At 45.9% G+C, this 25,634-nt stretch overlaps 2 long non-coding RNA genes across 6 annotated transcripts; both read left to right on the top strand.

The window, feature by feature from the left end:
• The first annotated feature begins 4,147 nt into the window (after positions 1-4,147).
• LOC134057123 (uncharacterized) lies at positions 4,148-13,170 on the top strand. Of its 3 annotated transcripts, XR_009934218.1 has the most exons (6): positions 4,148-4,597; positions 5,149-5,553; positions 6,751-6,849; positions 7,189-7,254; positions 8,611-8,830; positions 9,595-13,170. It is a non-coding gene; the product is annotated as an uncharacterized LOC134057123 (long non-coding RNA). The 3 variants fall into 3 exon arrangements; XR_009934217.1 differs by lacking the exon at positions 4,148-4,597 and having other exon boundaries at positions 4,611-5,553; positions 7,037-7,254; positions 9,595-13,169; XR_009934216.1 differs by lacking the exon at positions 4,148-4,597 and having other exon boundaries at positions 4,611-5,553; positions 9,595-13,168.
• A 455-nt stretch (positions 13,171-13,625) lies between these two features.
• On the top strand, positions 13,626-22,515 carry LOC134057119 (uncharacterized). Of its 3 annotated transcripts, XR_009934205.1 has the most exons (6): positions 13,626-14,070; positions 14,622-15,024; positions 16,222-16,320; positions 16,660-16,725; positions 18,085-18,304; positions 19,069-22,515. It is a non-coding gene; the product is annotated as an uncharacterized LOC134057119 (long non-coding RNA). The 3 variants fall into 3 exon arrangements; XR_009934203.1 differs by lacking the exon at positions 13,626-14,070 and having other exon boundaries at positions 14,084-15,024; XR_009934204.1 differs by lacking the exon at positions 13,626-14,070 and having other exon boundaries at positions 14,084-15,024; positions 16,508-16,725.
• Positions 22,516-25,634: the final 3,119 nt, after the last annotated feature.

Here is a 25,634-nt window from a genome sequence, read left to right as displayed (position 1 = left end):
ACCATATGAAAGTGATGTTACTAAATTTGTCCAGAAGTTCTGATGATGATGATGCTTGTTCCTCATTTTTTGACAGAAAACATTCTCATTTTGCCTTTCCCACATTGTTTCCAGGTGCTGCCCAGGGGGGACATCTGTGGCCTCAGACAGCGATGGCCTTGGAGCAAGGGGAGCCTTTGCACAGCTCACCTGCAGAGCTCAGGTGGATGGGACAGGATTGGTGTGGCCTGAGAAGTCCTGAACAGCTGTGTCTGTGTTCTGCAGTGCCTTGAAACCTTTCTCTGTCAGGTTTTGGAGGGGTTTCTCTTTAGGATTTCTTGTGATGCAGCACCCCGGGTGTCCCTTTGTGCAAAGTCCAGTGGTGAAGGAGGATTGAGTGAGTGACAAGTGGGGTCTGGCATGAAAATGGTTCTGTTAAAATGGAGCAAAGACTGCAATAAGAAAAACGAGCATCCCTTTACTGTCTGAAAGGGTTAGGAATAAAAATGCTGGAGAAGGGCACTTTTATATTTGAATTGGTGTCACCTGTCTTGGATCAAGCCCCACAGTGAGCAATCCAGATCAGAAGTGTGTAAGCTGGGATCCTTTGACTTCTGCAGGGGACTTCATTTTCTTTTCTTCTTCTTCTCTTCCAGGACCGGAGAAATGGTTGTGGAATTATTAGATGGCTTTTGTTAGATGCAGGTTTTATTTTTTCGGAAGTTTTTTTACTGCAGCCCTTTTAAGATGGTTTTCAATAATACAGTGTATAGTTTTATATTGTTTGTAGGTGGCATATGATAAGAGATGTTGTCTAGTTAATGCTGTATCTTTTAGTTTAGGTGTTGATAAGGTTTTTCTTGAGTTGAGTTTTGTTTTTGTGTGGTTTTTTTTTTTTTTTTGGTGGGGTCTTGTTTCTAAAGGATGCGTTGCTAAGGTTTCTGATGGTGTTAGGGGCTGTAGCGTAAAGCATAGGGCTGGTTTTCAGTTATTTTGTGATGGCTTTTATTATTGTGAGTATTCAGTGTTTGTTTTGGGGGTTTGAGGTAATGTCATGTAGCTGATTTATTTGTTTTTTACTCTTATAATTGGGATATTATATGGGTTATGTTATTTATATTGGCTTGTTATTATATCAAAGGGGTTTTATGTGTTTGGTTTGTTTGATTAGTAGTGTATGTTTTATTAGTTTTATTATTATATCATTGGGCTTTTGTTTATTAGCAGTATATGTTTTATAGTTGCAGATAATACGGGAGATATTGTTTATGGTTATATTTATCTTTTGGTTTTGTGTTTATCTGTAGGTGGTATTTGTGTATTGATGGTTTGAGACATAATGGGTTGATTGAGCTTGGAGTTAACTTCTTTTGGCGTAGTTAATTTAGGTTTATTTGTGCAATTTTTATTTTTGGGTTTGATTGGTTTGTTTGTTGTTTTGGTGTTTTTTATTATTTTTATTTTTTGGGAACATGGATATTTATAGAGTGGATTATTTTAGGTAGGTTTTTTTTTTACTGTAGTGGTTTTTTTTTTTTTTTAATATTTTAGTGCTTTTAGGTTCTTGTAATGTTGTCAATTAGTTTGGGTTTTTATATTTCTTTGGTTTTTTTGGAATGTTTAGGGTCAGTTGCCTTGTTCTGAGTTAAATAAGATGGTTTGATTTATTTTTTGTAGTAGTTCTTGTGATTTGTTATGAGGGTTTCTATACAGTTTTATTTCTGTTTCATATTTAGGATGTGATGGGAATTGTTAGTGACAAGAGTGTAGTGTGTTTCTTTTTTTATTGCTGGTAGTGGGTTGTATGGTGTAGGTTTTGTATTTTGCAGAGTATTTTTTGCTTTTATTTAGTGAGATCCAAGTTTTTGGTTTTAGGTTCATTTGTAATTATTTTCACCTCTTTGGGGATTTAGATTTTTGGTGTGAGTGCCCTGCCTGATGACAGTAATTGGTTGATTTCATGTGGTATTGGTGGCATGGTGGGTAGAGGGCATTTTTGTTTTGACTATTAATTTTAATATTGGTAGATGGGATAGTAGGAGGATTTGTGTTTTAGTGTTGATTGGTTTTGAGGTGGTTTGGATTTTTTGATAACTTAAGGTGTTTTGTGAGCTGGTGGATGTTTTATGCTCTTGGTAGGAACACGATGCTGTTTTCTCGAGTGTATCCTTAGGAAGTGGATTTTTTCATTAGGTTTTTTGTTTGTTTTTCACGGTAAAATGTGTTTTTAGGAGAACTTGGGTAACTTTAAATATATTTTTGTTGAAGTTTTTTGTGTACTGTAGATGATGTGGAGTTTTCTTTTAGTGTAATTTGTATATAATCTGTGGTAGCCAGTAGGATTGTGTTTTTAGTTTTGGGGTAGTTGTTTTTAGGTGTATTGTACGTTTGTTTGGTGAAGGTAAATTGAGGTTTGTGTTGGGCTGTTGGAGGAACAGAGAAAAATGCTTTGGCCATGTTAATACGAGTGTGCAATTCAGTTTGGATTTTAGTTTGTATTGGAGTTTTAATACATTTGGTTCTGTGTTGTGTAATGGTGGAGTTCTTTAAGGAATGATAGCTGGTAGTAGTTTATTTTCTGTATGTTGGTGTATAGGTTGAATGGGGTTGTTGAAGGGCGTGTGGGTTTTGTTGCTTAGTTTTGGGTTTTGAGTTACGGAGTATTTTGTGGATGGGACAAGTATCTTGAGTTGGGTGCTGTTGGTAGTGTCTTGTTGAGGGGGCAATTGGTATTTGTTAGGGTTTTTTAAAGTAGCTTTATTACAGTTGTTTGGTAGTTGAGCTAAGGTGTTGATTTGTTTTCTCTTGGTTTGGCAGTAGATATATAAAATGCTTATTTGAGTTTTGAGGGCTTCTGGAACATTTGTACTGGAAGAGATTTAGAGTGTTTAGAATGCTTCACTTTTTGGGTTTGTTATAATGGGATTTAAATACTTCTCTAGCTACTTTGTTAGGTTTTATTACAGTTAAATATTGTGCTTCCTTGATTTAGATATTAACAGATATGGGATTAGTTTTTCTATGTCGTGATGGCTTTAGTGTGTGCTGTGTATGAGTGTTGACAAAGGTTTTATTGTTTCGGGTGTCCCTTTGTGCAAAGTCCAGTGGTGAAGGAGGATTGAGTGAGTGACAAGTGGGGCCTGGCATGAAAATGGTTCTGTTAAAATGGAGCAAAGACTGCAATAAGAAAAATGAGCATTCATTTTAATGTCTGAAAGGGTTAGGAACAAAAATGCTGGAGAGGGGCACTTTTATATTTGAATTGGTGTCACCTGTCTTGGATGCAGCCCCACAGCGAGCAGTCCAGATCAGAAGTGTGAAAGCTGGGATCCTTTGACTTCTGCAGGGGACTTCATTTTCTTTTCCTCTTCTTCTCTTCCAGGACCAGAGAAATGGTTCCACTCCTCCCATCTTTGCCAAAAGCTGTGCTGTTTGAGGAGCCAGAGCCAAGAGGCTTCAGCACCAGGGCTCTGCACTGGAGGGCTCCCGGTCCTGCCCCCGCAGGGTTCCCCTTTTCCTCCCCGCTGGGATGAAGTGTCTATGGAATCTGGGATCTGGGTGAAACTGCAGCTCTGCTGGTATCCAGGGACGTGAGGTTCCGGGGGACTGCGTTTCCCTGTGGCTTTCCAGGTCGGCAGCAGCCGGAGGAAATGGGGTGCCAGAGCCGTGCCCCATCAGGCCGTGTTTGCCTCTGAGGAACAGAGAGTCCGGGCTGAGGTGAGATTGCCAGGAGTGCTTGGATGGATGAGCCGTGCGGGGAACGGGGAGCTCGGAATCGCAGCTGCTGCTGGATCCATGGCCTTAGGTCTGCTCCGTCTGTGTCTGTGCCAAGTGGGATTTGTGCTGGGGAGAGAGGTGCTGTGGGGAGCCAAAGGTGGAGTAAATCCTCTGTGGGGATGGGCAGCGAAGGACTGAGTAGCAGGGGAAGGAGAGGATTTCTAAAGGATACGACTGTTTCTGCCAAGAGCGGGGTGGAGCAGCGATGGGGGTTGGTTGGGTTTGGCCTGGGCTCTGTTATTCTTGGTGCCATTTTAAAATTCTGTCGTGTGATTTACTGTGCGGGAGCTTTCGAACGAGAGCTGACAGAAATGTAGGTTAAGCCTTGGAAGTTGGGTCCATTGACTGCAGCAGCTCGCCGAGGCTGGAGGACTGGGGTGATGGCTGCTCCCAGGAAAGGTCACTTATTTATTGATACTGTGTCACATTTCCCTCAGCCCGGAATGGCTGTGAGTTTGTGCTCTTCTCAGTGGGGGATTGGAGAAGGTTTTGGCTGTAATTAGCAGTCGGAGAAAAATCCTGCTAAATAAAAGTGTCTCACCTCTGTCCCCCCTAAGTTATCCCAGTTTGTCCCAGCTTGGAGCTGCGCAGAAGTCAGGCAGGGGAAATGACCTCAGGGATACAGCTGTCAGTTCCAAGGCAGCGAGAGAAGATGTAGCAGCCAAGGGCAGGGGAGGGGAAAGGTTTCAGAAAGCATTTCTGTGGTGTAATGAATGCCAATTTCTGCTTGCCCAGGGAGAAGAGGACGAACTCCCAGCCATTCAGGCCTGACAGTCCCCTGCAGCGAGGGCATACACTGGAAGAGTTCAGGGTCGAAGACAAGGCTGAGGGAAAATCCAGGGTATTTATAAGGGATGATGGGAGGTGGGTCCAGGGTGAGAATCCAGTGGGTAAAGGGAAAAGTGGTGTAAGGGAGGAGTAATACAGGGCAGGGGCCGATAAGGTAGGATGGGTGGAACAGTGCAGTGAACATAAACCAGTGGGGGGGGCGGGGGGGTACAGGGATACAAGAACTTTCCAGAGCTGGGAGGAGACAAGGGATGACATAACTGGGAATAGAGGCAACCAATGGGAAATGAGGGTTATAAAGCTTTACCTTAAAGCTTTGCCATAAAGAATTTTTAAAACCTTTGACAACCTTCTTAGGAGCTATTCTAAACTTAAACAAATGCCCTCCAAGGTCTGGGGCCATGGGCCAACTCCTCACCCAAAACACTGGTCTGGCTTGGCATGTCAGTCAGTCCGATTCCTACACTGGGCCTCTGCATGATATTCGCCCAGAAGCTGCCTTTCAAGGACTGAAGTGGAACAAAAAGTATAAAAGAAATGTCATTCCCAGAGGGAAAACAGTTTCATTTCTCTTGTGTCTACTTTTTTTTTTTTTTTTAACAGTTACCTCAAAATTCCCGGATCCAGAACAGCTACTCTGAGTTTTGGTAGAGATTCCAAAGCGGGATACAGTAGGTTTCAAAGTACACCTTGGAAAATCAATCGTTTGTCTGCAGCATGCAGCATGTAGGTGTGATGTCTGTAACTGGTCTTAGTTGATGCAGAGGTACTTGGAAAAAAACGTTTAATCTTTCATCTCTCCCCACCTGCATTCTTCCTAAGTGTACTTTTTATTCAGCAGGACTCGGATGAGAGAGAGAGAGAGAGAGAGAGAGGGAGGAACTCTCTTCACATCAGCGTCAAAGGAAAAAGTGTTCAGCGACTTACAGTCCTAGTGACTGTTCTGTGTAAAAGCAGGATTGTTTTGCCATCAGACCTTGCGTGCCGTACCAGTCTGTGCGTTAACAGGTGCCTAAGAAAGGTCAAAAGGGAATAACTCCATGTCGTTCACTCGTGTGAATCTTGGTGGGGAGCAGAGGCGAGAGTGAACTGCAGTGAGGGGGAGGTTACTGAAGCCCCAGTTTGTTTCCAGCGAGCGTGGTGTTGTGGTGTTCAAAGTTACAGGTGCCTGCTGGCCTGGAGCTGGATACTTCTGCCTCTGCTTTCTTTGGGGGTTGATGATTCCTTATGTTTATGTTGGTGTGCCAGCATCTTAGATACTGACGACTCTTTCTCCTCTCAGTGTCTTCTCCCATGTGCTTATTTAGCTGCTTAGCTAAAGGATTTGTCTAATGGTAGTTAAGGAATTCAGGTGCAGACTCCAACAGGACAGTCGTAGCTGCAGATGAATCTCTTTAATGCTATCATCGAACCCCAGCATGGTTATTGCTCCCAGTTTTCCTTGTGGAAATGTGAAACAGGAATTCAGGGGTTCTTCCTGCATGACTGAAGGTGTGTCCCACAGGATGCTTTTGTGCAAGCATAGGAGGATGTACAGCAAACATTTTTACTGCAGTGTTTTCCCCGTTGCCTGGTTCCAGGAGAGCAGAGCTCACTGTTCGTGCAGCAGACAGGTTTATCCAAGTGCTGGCTCAGTGGCTCCATGGTGAAATCATGTACTGCCTCTGGGCTTCAGAGTGTCATGTGCAGAGATTCGCTTTTAACACGACTTGAGTTAAAATTCCTCTAAGAACTAATCAGTCCAAGATCCATTCCACTACCGCTTTTTCATGTTCTTGTTTCACTTTTTCCTGTTTGTGTTTCACATCAGTTCTTTTCATCTCTGATTCCTTCACGGCACTTAGACCCCATCTTAATTTCAGGGAAGATATTTGGATGCAAATGAAGTTTTAATTGGGATGCTTTTCTAACTACTCTCCCTCCAGGAGAGCTGCCTCAGCCTGGATGAGTGTGAGGGTACCCAGCTCTCCTTTAGGGCTGGGAGCACGGCAGGGTGCAGAGCTCATGGTGAATCTTGTTTCAACACTGTCAATACCAAAAGATGTTAGAACACAGTCCTTGAAGGAATAACGTACAAAAGTCTACTGCAAGCCTAGGGACAAGCTGTCCTTCTTAAAGATGTGCACTGATGGATGTTTTGTCAAACCCCTCTGGGGACGGAATGTGTGCCAAAAGCTTGGTTAACCCCTTGTCTTCTGCTGCTAGGGCAGCGTCTTAGCCCAGGTCTCGGGGGCTGTGCGGAGGTTGCTCCCTGGAGCAGGGTCCCCCCGTGAGGAGGAGCCAGAGATTGGGTCACTGGAGCAGGTAAGGATCTGTTTCCATTTAGTCCTTGTTTTTGCTGGCTTTAACGTCACGGCTGCAGCGTTCCTTCGGACCTTGTGCCCCGCAGCAGCAGTTCCAGCTGCTGAGCTGGGTGGGGAGCCGTTCTGGGCTGGGGCTTTCAGCCTCCCGGGCGTCCATTGAAATCAGCCCTTTGTTTGATTTCCTTCAGTCTCTGGGGTTTGCCACCCTCGGTGCCACGGGACCGAGCTGTGCGAAGGCTCGATCCCGTCGGTCCAAAGTCCTGGGCAGCGTTTCCAGCAGCAGGGGCTGGAGGCATCGGGGGCTGCCTTTGGAGCCTTGTTCTCCCCTTGGCTTTTACAGAGGGTGCCAGACTCTGCCCTTAAGGATCCAGTGTTGCTTTTGGACGTTGATCCTGCAGCTGGACAGGTCAGGTAACAGGGATTAGAGTCAGTTCTTGGGCCCAGCGCGGGTCTTGTCCCACAAAGAGCACTCTGGTGCCAGGGGGCTTCCTGGGGGCACTGGGCTGGTGTTAGCATCTTCTCTCTTATCTTTTGCATGATGTGATTGTCCCTTGATGTGAGAAGGCAGAAAATGAGGCAGGAGGGGGAGCTCGTTTTGTTTTTGTGAACTCCAGGCTTGGGGCAGCTGCAGGGCACTTTGGTTTGAAAAAAGGCTGCCCCGACACAGTGAACTTGACCCTCTCTTGGGCACTTTGGGATCCCTCTGTGCCGCTCTTTCCCCCGATCCTTCACCTGCGAGGTGTGGGCTCAGAATCAGCTGCCCCTGCTGGACGGGTTTTTACATGTACAAATTAATTTTGTTAGAGAAGCCGTCAGGTGTAATGAGAATGTATGGAAAACAGGTGGTTGGTACACTAGCTGATACACTTTCTTCTTCATTTCTTTAACCTGTTCTTAAAAGAAGCCCTAAACTGGAAAACTGAATTGGGGGGGGGGGGGGGGGGGGATGGGGGGATGTTCAGGAGGTGCTTTTCATTTCTTTTGAAGTGTTGCTTTGGATTTTGGTATGTCAAGTGACACCAACAAAAGAAGATTGGAGGAACCGAGCTTCGGGACTCTGCAGTTAATTCTTTTAATGTGTTTGTGTGGGTGCAGAAAATGCCAAATCCCAAAGCAATTCTCTTACCTGTAACGTGAAGTGCAACAACATCTTTAAAGCCAAGTGCCCGGTGTGGGGTTCTCACGCAGGTTTTTATGGTCTGAAGGTTTTTCTTGCGTCCCAAAAGCCACAAGGAACCTGTCAGAAGCCGGCCTGCATTGCATATGTGGGATTTCAATTGGCTCTTGGATTCTTCCCTGCAACCTTCTCTGGAGTTTTTGTGCCAGAGGGGCTCCGACCCCAGAGCCGTACGGGGGGGGGGGGGGGGTGCGTTGCCTTGATAGATGGGAATGAGATTGGCCAAGTCTGTCAGGAAAGGAAAACCATCCCCGAGGTTTGTTTGGCCAAAGATGGACCATGAAGACACCCGTACTGGCACTGGGTGTGAGCGCTGATGCTTTTGGGTGGTGTGGTGCCTGTGGCCCCTCAGAAGTCAGGGCGAGGCTGAAGGAGGGAGGGAAGCTGCCACAGCTGCAGGGGAGGGAAGTGCTGGCTGTTCCCAACTGCTTGGTGCAGAATTGGGAGAAGTGGGAGAGGAGCTTTCCTCCTTCTTTCTCTCCATCACTGGGCACGAAGAATATTAGGATGAAGCTGCACTAAGCTGTGTCATTTGTGGGCTGTTGACCGGTTGTTGCTTTTTCTGGCTTTTTCATGTATTTCCAGGCGGTGCAGTGAGGAGCAAGTTGCTGGCTTACGTGATTTCTGAGTGACCTGTCACAGAAACGGGCATCTGTGTGTGCAGGTGCTTCCTGGCAAATCCAGATGTGACGTGGAAATCCTAAGGGAGGAGTTCCAGCCTTGACCACGCGTGACACAGGCTTGTGGAAATGGAAATGGCCTTGGCAGAAGAGCAGCTGTGAGGTGAAGCAGGACTGCAATACAGGTAAGCAGAAGAACCAGGTGAGGTGTTACTTGTTGGTCCTGCGTGCACCTCGTGCCTCTGCCTGCTGCCAACACTTGGTGCTGCAGCTCCACAGAGCCCATTTCAGTGTTTGTTGGGTTTGATTTTTGCGGTCAGTTCCTGTAAACAACTCCCCTGCTTTACCTGACCCATCCCTGGGGTGTGGTCCAGGACTCACCCTTACCCTGGAGGAATTCTCTGCTCCCCTGGAGAGGGGCTGAAGGCCGGGCTTATGAGCAGAGGGAAAACAACCAAACCGTGGGCACTGTGTCCTGGATGCATGCAGCACCACGTGTTTTTTTCCAAGTTCCCAGCCCTGATGAATGTAAACAAGAAAATGCCTGTTCCTTGACTTGTCCAGCTCTCCCCCCTGCATCCCCTGCCCTTATCCCTTGCGTGCCAAGGTCCTGCATCTCCCTGGCTCTCCAGCTGCAGCCCACCTTGTCCTGCCTGTGGCTGAGAAAATATGGGCTGAGATTTTTTTTTAGCAGCTACCCATTCATTTAAAGAGCACAAAGAGCATACAGTGCAGAGAGTCTTTCGGAAAGACATCCAAAGTAGGGACTCTGCTTTTCCTGTAGTTCTCCTTCCTGTTTTCACCTGGGCTGGAAGGATGGGCATGGCCTGTATGTACCATATGAAAGTGATGTTACTAAATTTGTCCAGAAGTTCTGATGATGATGATGCTTGTTCCTCATTTTTTGACAGAAAACATTCTCATTTTGCCTTTCCCACATTGTTTCCAGGTGCTGCCCAGGGGGGACATCTGTGGCCTCAGACAGCGATGGCCTTGGAGCAAGGGGAGCCTTTGCACAGCTCACCTGCAGAGCTCAGGTGGATGGGACAGGATTGGTGTGGCCTGAGAAGTCCTGAACAGCTGTGTCTGTGTTCTGCAGTGCCTTGAAACCTTTCTCTGTCAGGTTTTGGAGGGGTTTCTCTTTAGGATTTCTTGTGATGCAGCACCCCGGGTGTCCCTTTGTGCAAAGTCCAGTGGTGAAGGAGGATTGAGTGAGTGACAAGTGGGGTCTGGCATGAAAATGGTTCTGTTAAAATGGAGCAAAGACTGCAATAAGAAAAACGAGCATCCCTTTACTGTCTGAAAGGGTTAGGAATAAAAATGCTGGAGAAGGGCACTTTTATATTTGAATTGGTGTCACCTGTCTTGGATCAAGCCCCACAGTGAGCAATCCAGATCAGAAGTGTGTAAGCTGGGATCCTTTGACTTCTGCAGGGGACTTCATTTTCTTTTCTTCTTCTTCTCTTCCAGGACCGGAGAAATGGTTGTGGAATTATTAGATGGCTTTTGTTAGATGCAGGTTTTATTTTTTCGGAAGTTTTTTTACTGCAGCCCTTTTAAGATGGTTTTCAATAATACAGTGTATAGTTTTATATTGTTTGTAGGTGGCATATGATAAGAGATGTTGTCTAGTTAATGCTGTATCTTTTAGTTTAGGTGTTGATAAGGTTTTTCTTGAGTTGAGTTTTGTTTTTGTGTGTTTTTTTTTTTTTGTGGGGTCTTGTTTCTAAAGGATGCGTTGCTAAGGTTTCTGATGGTGTTAGGGGCTGTAGCGTAAAGCATAGGGCTGGTTTTCAGTTATTTTGTGATGGCTTTTATTATTGTGAGTATTCAGTGTTTGTTTTGGGGGTTTGAGGTAATGTCATGTAGCTGATTTATTTGTTTTTTACTCTTATAATTGGGATATTATATGGGTTATGTTATTTATATTGGCTTGTTATTATATCAAAGGGGTTTTATGTGTTTGGTTTGTTTGATTAGTAGTGTATGTTTTATTAGTTTTATTATTATATCATTGGGCTTTTGTTTATTAGCAGTATATGTTTTATACTTGCAGATAATACGGGAGATATTGTTTATGGTTATATTTATCTTTTGGTTTTGTGTTTATCTGTAGGTGGTATTTGTGTATTGATGGTTTGAGACATAATGGGTTGATTGAGCTTGGAGTTAACTTCTTTTGGCGTAGTTAATTTAGGTTTATTTGTGCAATTTTTATTTTTGGGTTTGATTGGTTTGTTTGTTGTTTTGGTGTTTTTTATTATTTTTATTTTTTGGGAACATGGATATTTATAGAGTGGATTATTTTAGGTAGGTTTTTTTTTTACTGTAGTGGTTTTTTTTTTTTTTAATATTTTAGTGCTTTTAGGTTCTTGTAATGTTGTCAATTAGTTTGGGTTTTTATATTTCTTTGGTTTTTTTGGAATGTTTAGGGTCAGTTGCCTTGTTCTGAGTTAAATAAGATGGTTTGATTTATTTTTTGTAGTAGTTCTTGTGATTTGTTATGAGGGTTTCTATACAGTTTTATTTCTGTTTCATATTTAGGATGTGATGGGAATTGTTAGTGACAAGAGTGTAGTGTGTTTCTTTTTTTATTGCTGGTAGTGGGTTGTATGGTGTAGGTTTTGTATTTTGCAGAGTATTTTTTGCTTTTATTTAGTGAGATCCAAGTTTTTGGTTTTAGGTTCATTTGTAATTATTTTCACCTCTTTGGGGATTTAGATTTTTGGTGTGAGTGCCCTGCCTGATGACAGTAATTGGTTGATTTCATGTGGTATTGGTGGCATGGTGGGTAGAGGGCATTTTTGTTTTGACTATTAATTTTAATATTGGTAGATGGGATAGTAGGAGGATTTGTGTTTTAGTGTTGATTGGTTTTGAGGTGGTTTGGATTTTTTGATAACTTAAGGTGTTTTGTGAGCTGGTGGATGTTTTATGCTCTTGGTAGGAACACGGTGCTGTTTTCTCGAGTGTATCCTTAGGAAGTGGATTTTTTCATTAGGTTTTTTGTTTGTTTTTCACGGTAAAATGTGTTTTTAGGAGAACTTGGGTAACTTTAAATATATTTTTGTTGAAGTTTTTTGTGTACTGTAGATGATGTGGAGTTTTCTTTTAGTGTAATTTGTATATAATCTGTGGTAGCCAGTAGGATTGTGTTTTTAGTTTTGGGGTAGTTGTTTTTAGGTGTATTGTACGTTTGTTTGGTGAAGGTAAATTGAGGTTTGTGTTGGGCTGTTGGAGGAACAGAGAAAAATGCTTTGGCCATGTTAATACGAGTGTGCAATTCAGTTTGGATTTTAGTTTGTATTGGAGTTTTAATACATTTGGTTCTGTGTTGTGTAATGGTGGAGTTCTTTAAGGAATGATAGCTGGTAGTAGTTTATTTTCTGTATGTTGGTGTATAGGTTGAATGGGGTTGTTGAAGGGCGTGTGGGTTTTGTTGCTTAGTTTTGGGTTTTGAGTTACGGAGTATTTTGTGGATGGGACAAGTATCTTGAGTTGGGTGCTGTTGGTAGTGTCTTGTTGAGGGGGTAATTGGTATTTGTTAGGGTTTTTTAAAGTAGCTTTATTACAGTTGTTTGGTAGTTGAGCTAAGGTGTTGATTTGTTTTCTCTTGGTTTGGCAGTAGATATATAAAATGCTTATTTGAGTTTTGAGGGCTTCTGGAACATTTGTACTGGAAGAGATTTAGAGTGTTTAGAATGCTTCACTTTTTGGGTTTGTTATAATGGGATTTAAATACTTCTCTAGCTACTTTGTTAGGTTTTATTACAGTTAAATATTGTGCTTCCTTGATTTTGATATTAACAGATATGGGATTAGTTTTTCTATGTCGTGATGGCTTTAGTGTGTGCTGTGTATGAGTGTTGACAAAGGTTTTATTGTTTCGGGTGTCCCTTTGTGCAAAGTCCAGTGGTGAAGGAGGATTGAGTGAGTGACAAGTGGGGCCTGGCATGAAAATGGTTCTGTTAAAATGGAGCAAAGACTGCAATAAGAAAAATGAGCATTCATTTTAATGTCTGAAAGGGTTAGGAACAAAAATGCTGGAGAGGGGCACTTTTATATTTGAATTGGTGTCACCTGTCTTGGATCAAGCCCCACAGCGAGCAGTCCAGATCAGAAGTGTGAAAGCTGGGATCCTTTGACTTCTGCAGGGGACTTCATTTTCTTTTCCTCTTCTTCTCTTCCAGGACCAGAGAAATGGTTCCACTCCTCCCATCTTTGCCAAAAGCTGTGCTGTTTGAGGAGCCAGAGCCAAGAGGCTTCAGCACCAGGGCTCTGCACTGGAGGGCTCCCGGTCCTGCCCCCGCAGGGTTCCCCTTTTCCTCCCCGCTGGGATGAAGTGTCTATGGAATCTGGGATCTGGGTGAAACTGCAGCTCTGCTGGTATCCAGGGACGTGAGGTTCCGGGGGACTGCGTTTCCCTGTGGCTTTCCAGGTCGGCAGCAGCCGGAGGAAATGGGGTGCCAGAGCCGTGCCCCATCAGGCCGTGTTTGCCTCTGAGGAACAGAGAGTCCGGGCTGAGGTGAGATTGCCAGGAGTGCTTGGATGGATGAGCCGTGCGGGGAACGGGGAGCTCGGAATCGCAGCTGCTGCTGGATCCATGGCCTTAGGTCTGCTCCGTCTGTGTCTGTGCCAAGTGGGATTTGTGCTGGGGAGAGAGGTGCTGTGGGGAGCCAAAGGTGGAGTAAATCCTCTGTGGGGATGGGCAGCGAAGGACTGAGTAGCAGGGGAAGGAGAGGATTTCTAAAGGATACGACTGTTTCTGCCAAGAGCGGGGTGGAGCAGCGATGGGGGTGGTTGGGTTTGGCCTGGGCTCTGTTATTCTTGGTGCCATTTTAAAATTCTGTCGTGTGATTTACTGTGCGGGAGCTTTCGAACGAGAGCTGACAGAAATGTAGGTTAAGGCTTGGAAGTTGGGTCCATTGACTGCAGCAGCTCGCCGAGGCTGGAGGACTGGGGTGATGGCTGCTCCCAGGAAAGGTCACTTATTTATTGATACTGTGTCACATTTCCCTCAGCCCGGAATGGCTGTGAGTTTGTGCTCTTCTCAGTGGGGGATTGGAGAAGGTTTTGGCTGTAATTAGCAGTCGGAGAAAAATCCTGCTAAATAAAAGTGTCTCACCTCTGTCCCCCCTAAGTTATCCCAGTTTGTCCCAGCTTGGAGCTGCGCAGAAGTCAGGCAGGGGAAATGACCTCAGGGATACAGCTGTCAGTTCCAAGGCAGCGAGAGAAGATGTAGCAGCCAAGGGCAGGGGAGGGGAAAGGTTTCAGAAAGCATTTCTGTGGTGTAATGAATGCCAATTTCTGCTTGCCCAGGGAGAAGAGGACGAACTCCCAGCCATTCAGGCCTGACAGTCCCCTGCAGCGAGGGCATACACTGGAAGAGTTCAGGGTCGAAGACAAGGCTGAGGGAAAATCCAGGGTATTTATAAGGGATGATGGGAGGTGGGTCCAGGGTGAGAATCCAGTGGGTAAAGGGAAAAGTGGTGTAAGGGAGGAGTAATACAGGGCAGGGGCCGATAAGGTAGGATGGGTGGAACAGTGCAGTGAACATAAACCAGTGGGGGGGGCGGGGGGGTACAGGGATACAAGAACTTTCCAGAGCTGGGAGGAGACAAGGGATGACATAACTGGGAATAGAGGCAACCAATGGGAAATGAGGGTTATAAAGCTTTACCTTAAAGCTTTGCCATAAAGAATTTTTAAAACCTTTGACAACCTTCTTAGGAGCTATTCTAAACTTAAACAAATGCCCTCCAAGGTCTGGGGCCATGGGCCAACTCCTCACCCAAAACACTGGTCTGGCTTGGCATGTCAGTCAGTCCGATTCCTACACTGGGCCTCTGCATGATATTCGCCCAGAAGCTGCCTTTCAAGGACTGAAGTGGAACAAAAAGTATAAAAGAAATGTCATTCCCAGAGGGAAAACAGTTTCATTTCTCTTGTGTCTACTTTTTTTTTTTTTTTTAACAGTTACCTCAAAATTCCCGGATCCAGAACAGCTACTCTGAGTTTTGGTAGAGATTCCAAAGCGGGATACAGTAGGTTTCAAAGTACACCTTGGAAAATCAATCGTTTGTCTGCAGCATGCAGCATGTAGGTGTGATGTCTGTAACTGGTCTTAGTTGATGCAGAGGTACTTGGAAAAAAACGTTTAATCTTTCATCTCTCCCCACCTGCATTCTTCCTAAGTGTACTTTTTATTCAGCAGGACTCGGATGAGAGAGAGAGAGAGAGAGAGAGAGAGGAACTCTCTTCACATCAGCGTCAAAGGAAAAAGTGTTCAGCGACTTACAGTCCTAGTGACTGTTCTGTGTAAAAGCAGGATTGTTTTGCCATCAGACCTTGCGTGCCGTACCAGTCTGTGCGTTAACAGGTGCCTAAGAAAGGTCAAAAGGGAATAACTCCATGTCGTTCACTCGTGTGAATCTTGGTGGGGAGCAGAGGCGAGAGTGAACTGCAGTGAGGGGGAGGTTACTGAAGCCCCAGTTTGTTTCCAGCGAGCGTGGTGTTGTGGTGTTCAAAGTTACAGGTGCCTGCTGGCCTGGAGCTGGATACTTCTGCCTCTGCTTTCTTTGGGGGTTGATGATTCCTTATGTTTATGTTGGTGTGCCAGCATCTTAGATACTGACGACTCTTTCTCCTCTCAGTGTCTTCTCCCATGTGCTTATTTAGCTGCTTAGCTAAAGGATTTGTCTAATGGTAGTTAAGGAATTCAGGTGCAGACTCCAACAGGACAGTCGTAGCTGCAGATGAATCTCTTTAATGCTATCATCGAACCCCAGCATGGTTATTGCTCCCAGTTTTCCTTGTGGAAATGTGAAACAGGAATTCAGGGGTTCTTCCTGCATGACTGAAGGTGTGTCCCACAGGATGCTTTTGTGCAAGCATAGGAGGATGTACAGCAAACATTTTTACTGCAGTGTTTTCCCCGTTGCCTGGTTCCAGGAGAGCAGAGCTCACTGTTCGTGCAGCAGACAGGTTTATCCAAGTGCTGGCTCAGTGGCTCCATGGTGAAATCATGTACTGCCTCTGGGCTTCAGAGTGTCATGTGCAGAGATTCGCTTTTAACACGACTTGAGTTAAAATTCCTCTAAGAACTAATCAGTCCAAGATCCATTCCACTACCGCTTTTTCATGTTCTTGTTTCACTTTTTCCTGTTTGTGTTTCACATCAGTTCTTTTCATCTCTGATTCCTTCACGGCACTTAGACCCCATCTTAATTTCAGGGAAGATATTTGGATGCAAATGAAGTTTTAATTGGGATGCTTTTCTAACTACTCTCCCTCCAGGAGAGCTGCCTCAGCCTGGATGAGTGTGAGGGTACCCAGCTCTCCTTTAGGGCTGGGAGCACGGCAGGGTGCAGAGCTCATGGTGAATCTTGTTTCAACACTGTCAATACCAAAAGATGTTAGAACACAGTCCTTGAAGGAATAACGTACAAAAGTCTACTGCAAGCCTAGGGACAAGCTGTCCTTCTTAAAGATGTGCACTGATGGATGTTTTGTCAAACCCCTCTGGGGACGGAATGTGTGCCAAAAGCTTGGTTAACCCCTTGTCTTCTGCTGCTAGGGCAGCGTCTTAGCCCAGGTCTCGGGGGCTGTGCGGAGGTTGCTCCCTGGAGCAGGGTCCCCCCGTGAGGAGGAGCCAGAGATTGGGTCACTGGAGCAGGTAAGGATCTGTTTCCATTTAGTCCTTGTTTTTGCTGGCTTTAACGTCACGGCTGCAGCGTTCCTTCGGACCTTGTGCCCCGCAGCAGCAGTTCCAGCTGCTGAGCTGGGTGGGGAGCCGTTCTGGGCTGGGGCTTTCAGCCTCCCGGGCGTCCATTGAAATCAGCCCTTTGTTTGATTTCCTTCAGTCTCTGGGGTTTGCCACCCTCGGTGCCACGGGACCGAGCTGTGCGAAGGCTCGATCCCGTCGGTCCAAAGTCCTGGGCAGCGTTTCCAGCAGCAGGGGCTGGAGGCATCGGGGGCTGCCTTTGGAGCCTTGTTCTCCCCTTGGCTTTTACAGAGGGTGCCAGACTCTGCCCTTAAGGATCCAGTGTTGCTTTTGGACGTTGATCCTGCAGCTGGACAGGTCAGGTAACAGGGATTAGAGTCAGTTCTTGGGCCCAGCGCGGGTCTTGTCCCACAAAGAGCACTCTGGTGCCAGGGGGCTTCCTGGGGGCACTGGGCTGGTGTTAGCATCTTCTCTCTTATCTTTTGCATGATGTGATTGTCCCTTGATGTGAGAAGGCAGAAAATGAGGCAGGAGGGGGAGCTCGTTTTGTTTTTGTGAACTCCAGGCTTGGGGCAGCTGCAGGGCACTTTGGTTTGAAAAAAGGCTGCCCCGACACAGTGAACTTGACCCTCTCTTGGGCACTTTGGGATCCCTCTGTGCCGCTCTTTCCCCCGATCCTTCACCTGCGAGGTGTGGGCTCAGAATCAGCTGCCCCTGCTGGACGGGTTTTTACATGTACAAATTAATTTTGTTAGAGAAGCCGTCAGGTGTAATGAGAATGTATGGAAAACAGGTGGTTGGTACACTAGCTGATACACTTTCTTCTTCATTTCTTTAACCTGTTCTTAAAAGAAGCCCTAAACTGGAAAACTGAATTGGGGGGGGGGGGGGGGGGGGATGGGGGGATGGGGGGATGTTCAGGAGGTGCTTTTCATTTCTTTTGAAGTGTTGCTTTGGATTTTGGTATGTCAAGTGACACCAACAAAAGAAGATTGGAGGAACCGAGCTTCGGGACTCTGCAGTTAATTCTTTTAATGTGTTTGTGTGGGTGCAGAAAATGCCAAATCCCAAAGCAATTCTCTTACCTGTAACGTGAAGTGCAACAACATCTTTAAAGCCAAGTGCCCGGTGTGGGGTTCTCACGCAGGTTTTTATGGTCTGAAGGTTTTTCTTGCGTCCCAAAAGCCACAAGGAACCTGTCAGAAGCCGGCCTGCATTGCATATGTGGGATTTCAATTGGCTCTTGGATTCTTCCCTGCAACCTTCTCTGGAGTTTTTGTGCCAGAGGGGCTCCGACCCCAGAGCCGTACGGGGGGGGGGGTGCGTTGCCTTGATAGATGGGAATGAGATTGGCCAAGTCTGTCAGGAAAGGAAAACCATCCCCGAGGTTTGTTTGGCCAAAGATGGACCATGAAGACACCCGTACTGGCACTGGGTGTGAGCGCTGATGCTTTTGGGTGGTGTGGTGCCTGTGGCCCCTCAGAAGTCAGGGCGAGGCTGAAGGAAGGAGGGAAGCTGCCACAGCTGCAGGGGAGGGAAGTGCTGGCTGTTCCCAACTGCTTGGTGCAGAATTGGGAGAAGTGGGAGAGGAGCTTTCCTCCTTCTTTCTCTCCATCACTGGGCACGAAGAATATTAGGATGAAGCTGCACTAAGCTGTGTCATTTGTGGGCTGTTGACCGGTTGTTGCTTTTTCTGGCTTTTTCATGTATTTCCAGGCGGTGCAGTGAGGAGCAAGTTGCTGGCTTACGTGATTTCTGAGTGACCTGTCACAGAAACGGGCATCTGTGTGTGCAGGTGCTTCCTGGCAAATCCAGATGTGACGTGGAAATCCTAAGGGAGGAGTTCCAGCCTTGACCACGCGTGACACAGGCTTGTGGAAATGGAAATGGCCTTGGCAGAAGAGCAGCTGTGAGGTGAAGCAGGACTGCAATACAGGTAAGCAGAAGAACCAGGTGAGGTGTTACTTGTTGGTCCTGCGTGCACCTCGTGCCTCTGCCTGCTGCCAACACTTGGTGCTGCAGCTCCACAGAGCCCATTTCAGTGTTTGTTGGGTTTGATTTTTGCGGTCAGTTCCTGTAAACAACTCCCCTGCTTTACCTGACCCATCCCTGGGGTGTGGTCCAGGACTCACCCTTACCCTGGAGGAATTCTCTGCTCCCCTGGAGAGGGGCTGAAGGCCGGGCTTATGAGCAGAGGGAAAACAACCAAACCGTGGGCACTGTGTCCTGGATGCATGCAGCACCACGTGTTTTTTTCCAAGTTCCCAGCCCTGATGAATGTAAACAAGAAAATGCCTGTTCCTTGACTTGTCCAGCTCTCCCCCCTGCATCCCCTGCCCTTATCCCTTGCGTGCCAAGGTCCTGCATCTCCCTGGCTCTCCAGCTGCAGCCCACCTTGTCCTGCCTGTGGCTGAGAAAATATGGGCTGAGATTTTTTTTTAGCAGCTACCCATTCATTTAAAGAGCACAAAGAGCATACAGTGCAGAGAGTCTTTCGGAAAGACATCCAAAGTAGGGACTCTGCTTTTCCTGTAGTTCTCCTTCCTGTTTTCACCTGGGCTGGAAGGATGGGCATGGCCTGTATGTACCATATGAAAGTGATGTTACTAAATTTGTCCAGAAGTTCTGATGATGATGATGCTTGTTCCTCATTTTTTGACAGAAAACATTCTCATTTTGCCTTTCCCACATTGTTTCCAGGTGCTGCCCAGGGGGGACATCTGTGGCCTCAGACAGCGATGGCCTTGGAGCAAGGGGAGCCTTTGCACAGCTCACCTGCAGAGCTCAGGTGGATGGGACAGGATTGGTGTGGCCTGAGAAGTCCTGAACAGCTGTGTCTGTGTTCTGCAGTGCCTTGAAACCTTTCTCTGTCAGGTTTTGGAGGGGTTTCTCTTTAGGATTTCTTGTGATGCAGCACCCCGGGTGTCCCTTTGTGCAAAGTCCAGTGGTGAAGGAGGATTGAGTGAGTGACAAGTGGGGTCTGGCATGAAAATGGTTCTGTTAAAATGGAGCAAAGACTGCAATAAGAAAAACGAGCATCCCTTTACTGTCTGAAAGGGTTAGGAATAAAAATGCTGGAGAAGGGCACTTTTATATTTGAATTGGTGTCACCTGTCTTGGATCAAGCCCCACAGTGAGCAATCCAGATCAGAAGTGTGTAAGCTGGGATCCTTTGACTTCTGCAGGGGACTTCATTTTCTTTTCTTCTTCTTCTCTTCCAGGACCGGAGAAATGGTTGTGGAATTATTAGATGGCTTTTGTTAGATGCAGGTTTTATTTTTTCGGAAGTTTTTTTACTGCAGCCCTTTTAAGATGGTTTTCAATAATACAGTGTATAGTTTTATATTGTTTGTAGGTGGCATATGATAAGAGATGTTGTCTAGTTAATGCTGTATCTTTTAGTTTAGGTGTTGATAAGGTTTTTCTTGAGTTGAGTTTTGTTTTTGTGTGGTTTTTTTTTTTTTTTTGGTGGGGTCTTGTTTCTAAAGGATGCGTTGCTAAGGTTTCTGATGGTGTTAGGGGCTGTAGCGTAAAGCATAGGGCTGGTTTTCAGTTATTTTGTGATGGCTTTTATTATTGTGAGTATTCAGTGTTTGTTTTGGGGGTTTGAGGTAATGTCATGTAGCTGATTTATTTGTTTTTTACTCTTATAATTGGGATATTATATGGGTTATGTTATTTATATTGGCTTGTTATTATATCAAAGGGGTTTTATGTGTTTGGTTTGTTTGATTAGTAGTGTATGTTTTATTAGTTTTATTATTATATCATTGGGCTTTTGTTTATTAGCAGTATATGTTTTATAGTTGCAGATAATACGGGAGATATTGTTTATGGTTATATTTATCTTTTGGTTTTGTGTTTATCTGTAGGTGGTATTTGTGTATTGATGGTTTGAGACATAATGGGTTGATTGAGCTTGGAGTTAACTTCTTTTGGCGTAGTTAATTTAGGTTTATTTGTGCAATTTTTATTTTTGGGTTTGATTGGTTTGTTTGTTGTTTTGGTGTTTTTTATTATTTTTATTTTTTGGGAACATGGATATTTATAGAGTGGATTATTTTAGGTAGGTTTTTTTTTTACTGTAGTGGTTTTTTTTTTTTTTTAATATTTTAGTGCTTTTAGGTTCTTGTAATGTTGTCAATTAGTTTGGGTTTTTATATTTCTTTGGTTTTTTTGGAATGTTTAGGGTCAGTTGCCTTGTTCTGAGTTAAATAAGATGGTTTGATTTATTTTTTGTAGTAGTTCTTGTGATTTGTTATGAGGGTTTCTATACAGTTTTATTTCTGTTTCATATTTAGGATGTGATGGGAATTGTTAGTGACAAGAGTGTAGTGTGTTTCTTTTTTTATTGCTGGTAGTGGGTTGTATGGTGTAGGTTTTGTATTTTGCAGAGTATTTTTTGCTTTTATTTAGTGAGATCCAAGTTTTTGGTTTTAGGTTCATTTGTAATTATTTTCACCTCTTTGGGGATTTAGATTTTTGGTGTGAGTGCCCTGCCTGATGACAGTAATTGGTTGATTTCATGTGGTATTGGTGGCATGGTGGGTAGAGGGCATTTTTGTTTTGACTATTAATTTTAATATTGGTAGATGGGATAGTAGGAGGATTTGTGTTTTAGTGTTGATTGGTTTTGAGGTGGTTTGGATTTTTTGATAACTTAAGGTGTTTTGTGAGCTGGTGGATGTTTTATGCTCTTGGTAGGAACACGGTGCTGTTTTCTCGAGTGTATCCTTAGGAAGTGGATTTTTTCATTAGGTTTTTTGTTTGTTTTTCACGGTAAAATGTGTTTTTAGGAGAACTTGGGTAACTTTAAATATATTTTTGTTGAAGTTTTTTGTGTACTGTAGATGATGTGGAGTTTTCTTTTAGTGTAATTTGTATATAATCTGTGGTAGCCAGTAGGATTGTGTTTTTAGTTTTGGGGTAGTTGTTTTTAGGTGTATTGTACGTTTGTTTGGTGAAGGTAAATTGAGGTTTGTGTTGGGCTGTTGGAGGAACAGAGAAAAATGCTTTGGCCATGTTAATACGAGTGTGCAATTCAGTTTGGATTTTAGTTTGTATTGGAGTTTTAATACATTTGGTTCTGTGTTGTGTAATGGTGGAGTTCTTTAAGGAATGATAGCTGGTAGTAGTTTATTTTCTGTATGTTGGTGTATAGGTTGAATGGGGTTGTTGAAGGGCGTGTGGGTTTTGTTGCTTAGTTTTGGGTTTTGAGTTACGGAGTATTTTGTGGATGGGACAAGTATCTTGAGTTGGGTGCTGTTGGTAGTGTCTTGTTGAGGGGGCAATTGGTATTTGTTAGGGTTTTTTAAAGTAGCTTTATTACAGTTGTTTGGTAGTTGAGCTAAGGTGTTGATTTGTTTTCTCTTGGTTTGGCAGTAGATATATAAAATGCTTATTTGAGTTTTGAGGGCTTCTGGAACATTTGTACTGGAAGAGATTTAGAGTGTTTAGAATGCTTCACTTTTTGGGTTTGTTATAATGGGATTTAAATACTTCTCTAGCTACTTTGTTAGGTTTTATTACAGTTAAATATTGTGCTTCCTTGATTTTGATATTAACAGATATGGGATTAGTTTTTCTATGTCGTGATGGCTTTAGTGTGTGCTGTGTATGAGTGTTGACAAAGGTTTTATTGTTTCGGGTGTCCCTTTGTGCAAAGTCCAGTGGTGAAGGAGGATTGAGTGAGTGACAAGTGGGGCCTGGCATGAAAATGGTTCTGTTAAAATGGAGCAAAGACTGCAATAAGAAAAATGAGCATTCATTTTAATGTCTGAAAGGGTTAGGAACAAAAATGCTGGAGAGGGGCACTTTTATATTTGAATTGGTGTCACCTGTCTTGGATCAAGCCCCACAGCGAGCAGTCCAGATCAGAAGTGTGAAAGCTGGGATCCTTTGACTTCTGCAGGGGACTTCATTTTCTTTTCCTCTTCTTCTCTTCCAGGACCAGAGAAATGGTTCCACTCCTCCCATCTTTGCCAAAAGCTGTGCTGTTTGAGGAGCCAGAGCCAAGAGGCTTCAGCACCAGGGCTCTGCACTGGAGGGCTCCCGGTCCTGCCCCCGCAGGGTTCCCCTTTTCCTCCCCGCTGGGATGAAGTGTCTATGGAATCTGGGATCTGGGTGAAACTGCAGCTCTGCTGGTATCCAGGGATGTGAGGTTCCGGGGGACTGCGTTTCCCTGTGGCTTTCCAGGTCGGCAGCAGCCGGAGGAAATGGGGTGCCAGAGCCGTGCCCCATCAGGCCGTGTTTGCCTCTGAGGAACAGAGAGTCCGGGCTGAGGTGAGATTGCCAGGAGTGCTTGGATGGATGAGCCGTGCGGGGAACGGGGAGCTCGGAATCGCAGCTGCTGCTGGATCCATGGCCTTAGGTCTGCTCCGTCTGTGTCTGTGCCAAGTGGGATTTGTGCTGGGGAGAGAGGTGCTGTGGGGAGCCAAAGGTGGAGTAAATCCTCTGTGGGGATGGGCAGCGAAGGACTGAGTAGCAGGGGAAGGAGAGGATTTCTAAAGGATACGACTGTTTCTGCCAAGAGCGGGGTGGAGCAGCGATGGGGGTGGTTGGGTTTGGCCTGGGCTCTGTTATTCTTGGTGCCATTTTAAAATTCTGTCGTGTGATTTACTGTGCGGGAGCTTTCGAACGAGAGCTGACAGAAATGTAGGTTAAGCCTTGGAAGTTGGGTCCATTGACTGCAGCAGCTCGCCGAGGCTGGAGGACTGGGGTGATGGCTGCTCCCAGGAAAGGTCACTTATTTATTGATACTGTGTCACATTTCCCTCAGTGACTGCCAGCCCGGAATGGCTGTGAGTTTGTGCTCTTCTCACTGGGGAATTGGAGGAGGTTTTGGTGTAATTAGAAATTGGAGAAAAATCCCGTTGACAGTCTCACCTCTGTCCCCCTTTAAGTTATCCCAGTTTGTCCCAGCTTGGAGCTGCACAGAAATCAGGCAGGGGAAATGACCTCAGGGATACAGCTGTCAGTTCCAAGGCAGAGAGAGGAAATGTAGCAGCAAAGGACAGGGGAGGGGAAAGGTTTCAGAAAGCATTTCTGTGGTGTAATGAATGCCAATTTCTGCTTGCCCAGGGAGAAGAGGACGAACTCCCAGCCATTCAGGCCTGACAGTCCCCTGCAGCGAGAGCTCAGCACGCATCCCCAGAGGCAAGTCCAGCAGGAGAAAGAAGGAAAAAAGGTGATTTCTTTTGCTTGCAAGTCCTTTCCAGTTCTGAAAGCCCAGCCAACATTTGCTCTTGATTGTGGTCGGGTGAAGCACGAGCAGCGGGCACGGGTCGTGCCGTGGATGGAGCCGCAAAGCCCGGGGTCATTGAGAGGGGACACGAGAGGTGTTTGTGTAGGAAAATGCCGAGGGGATGTCCAGGGGAGCGAGGAGGCATTTCTGAGGGGATTGCCGAGGGAGGTGAAGGGAGCCCGGCAGAGAATTTCTCTGGGAAATTTCTGCGAGGGCCCTGGGGAGCGCAGCCAGGGCTCTCCAGGGCTAGCAGGCAGGGCTGAGCCCTCGGGACTCTGCGTGTCCTCCTTCCCTGGCAGCAGCCGGCGAGGAAGGGAGGAGAGGTTCCGTGTGGGATGAGGCCCACGGGAGAAAGCGAGCAGGGGAGCGGCCTGGGGCTGGAGAGGGGCAGGAGAAAGGCAAAGGGACCTCGCTGGGGTCACAGAATGGACACTTGGATGAGCAGTGCAGGTGAGGAGTGGATCGGAGTTCACCTGCAGGGAAAGAGGGAGGGGATCTTTTGGAGGGAGAGGCTGAGGCAATAATGAGTTCGCAGTCCTCGGCCCAAGCTGTGTTTGCACAAAGTGGGAGCAGAGGTGAAGGGCGATCCAAAGGCAGCCCTGCTTGTCCTCTGACTTGTTTATAAGTTTTAATGTTTCATTTTGCAGCTTCTGTAAATATTAAAAAAAAATGAGAACAAGAGCATTAATGAGGTTCCTGGCAGTCCATTACAGTGTTGTCACAGAATTCATAACAGTTTTGAGTAATGCAATTCTTTATTCAGATTAGTCATTGTGTGAGATTTGGGGTTTATCTGGATTTTGAAGCCCTCATGGTGGCCCTGATACTGCTCAGGAGCTGGTAGGAAAAGCAGAGTCAGAGCACCTGGCAGGCACAGGCTGTTATCCCCCAGAGTGGATTGTGGAGGAATTGTTTGGGACTTGGATTCTCCCCGTGGGTGATGCCAGTTGCTGTGACTTGTATAATTCCATACATTTGACTCCCAAAACTTCCCAGCCCAGGGGCTTGAGCCGACAGGGGAGCACGAACATTGTTCTTTGTGCAGTGCCCAGATTTGGGGCTAACTGATGGGAACTAGCAAAGCTGACAGTGATCCCATAGCCCCAAATTCCCTGCTCAATTCCCACTGCCATAACCTCCCAGTGCTTCATGGAGCGTGGCCATGCCCAGGCAGAGCTGCCCCTTGAACGCCAGCTGTGCCAAGAAACCAGCAGAGCTTCCAAGGAAGCTCAGCAGCATCGGGACAGGGACAGGTGTGTATGCCAAAGAATTTCCCGTTTAAAACCCTCATCCCAACCCCACCCATGTCCCTTGGGGGCACTTGACAGGGTTGCCTGGAATTCAGCTGATTTGACCCCCCCTTGAGCTCAGGCTCCAGGTGAGATTTTCAAGCAGGAGAAGGCAGAGGCCAGAAGCATTCGCAGCCCATGCCGAGGCAGCCCCTGTGCCCACGGGAGAACATCTCTCCCTGCAGAATCTCAGTTCCTTTCAGAGCCTCAGCAGTGGCCTCTGCAAGTTCTTTTCCCTCAGGAAAGGCTGCACATCCCTGCCTTCAGCACACCTCCAGTGGGAGCCACCTGTGAGAAAGCTTTCCATCCCTTCTGCACTTCCAGCTGGCTCCCTGAACAACTCCCACCTTCATCCAACAAAAAAACAAAAAAAACCTTCATCCCAGCCAAACCTTTGATTTTAAGGCATCTCTGGAGGGTAGTGCTTGGGATCTGATATGTGTGAGGGCAGATTGCCTTGGCTTTAATGCTGCTGCTGCTGCTGCATGGATGATGGCCTCAGGCTGGAAGGGAAGGGATTGGGGGTGGCCGGGACAGACCCGGCAGCTGCGTGGGAGCTCTGGGAGGTGGGAACGGGGAATTGCTGTCCGAGCCCCTCTGCAAGCGGCCCGTGCTGCCATCAGCAGGAAATGCCAGCTGTTCCCGGCGGTGCTTTTGGGCTGTCAGTGGTCTCTGTCCGGGCTGAAGCATCTCCAGGTACCTGTTCAGAGCAGCCCCCGGCCCAGGATCTGCAG

Source organism: Cinclus cinclus, unplaced genomic scaffold, assembly GCF_963662255.1.
Source record: "Cinclus cinclus unplaced genomic scaffold, bCinCin1.1 SCAFFOLD_36, whole genome shotgun sequence".
NCBI lineage: Eukaryota > Metazoa > Chordata > Aves > Passeriformes > Cinclidae > Cinclus > Cinclus cinclus.
The sequence above is the reverse complement of the archived record's forward strand: the minus strand, read 5'-3'. Positions and strand labels throughout refer to the sequence as shown.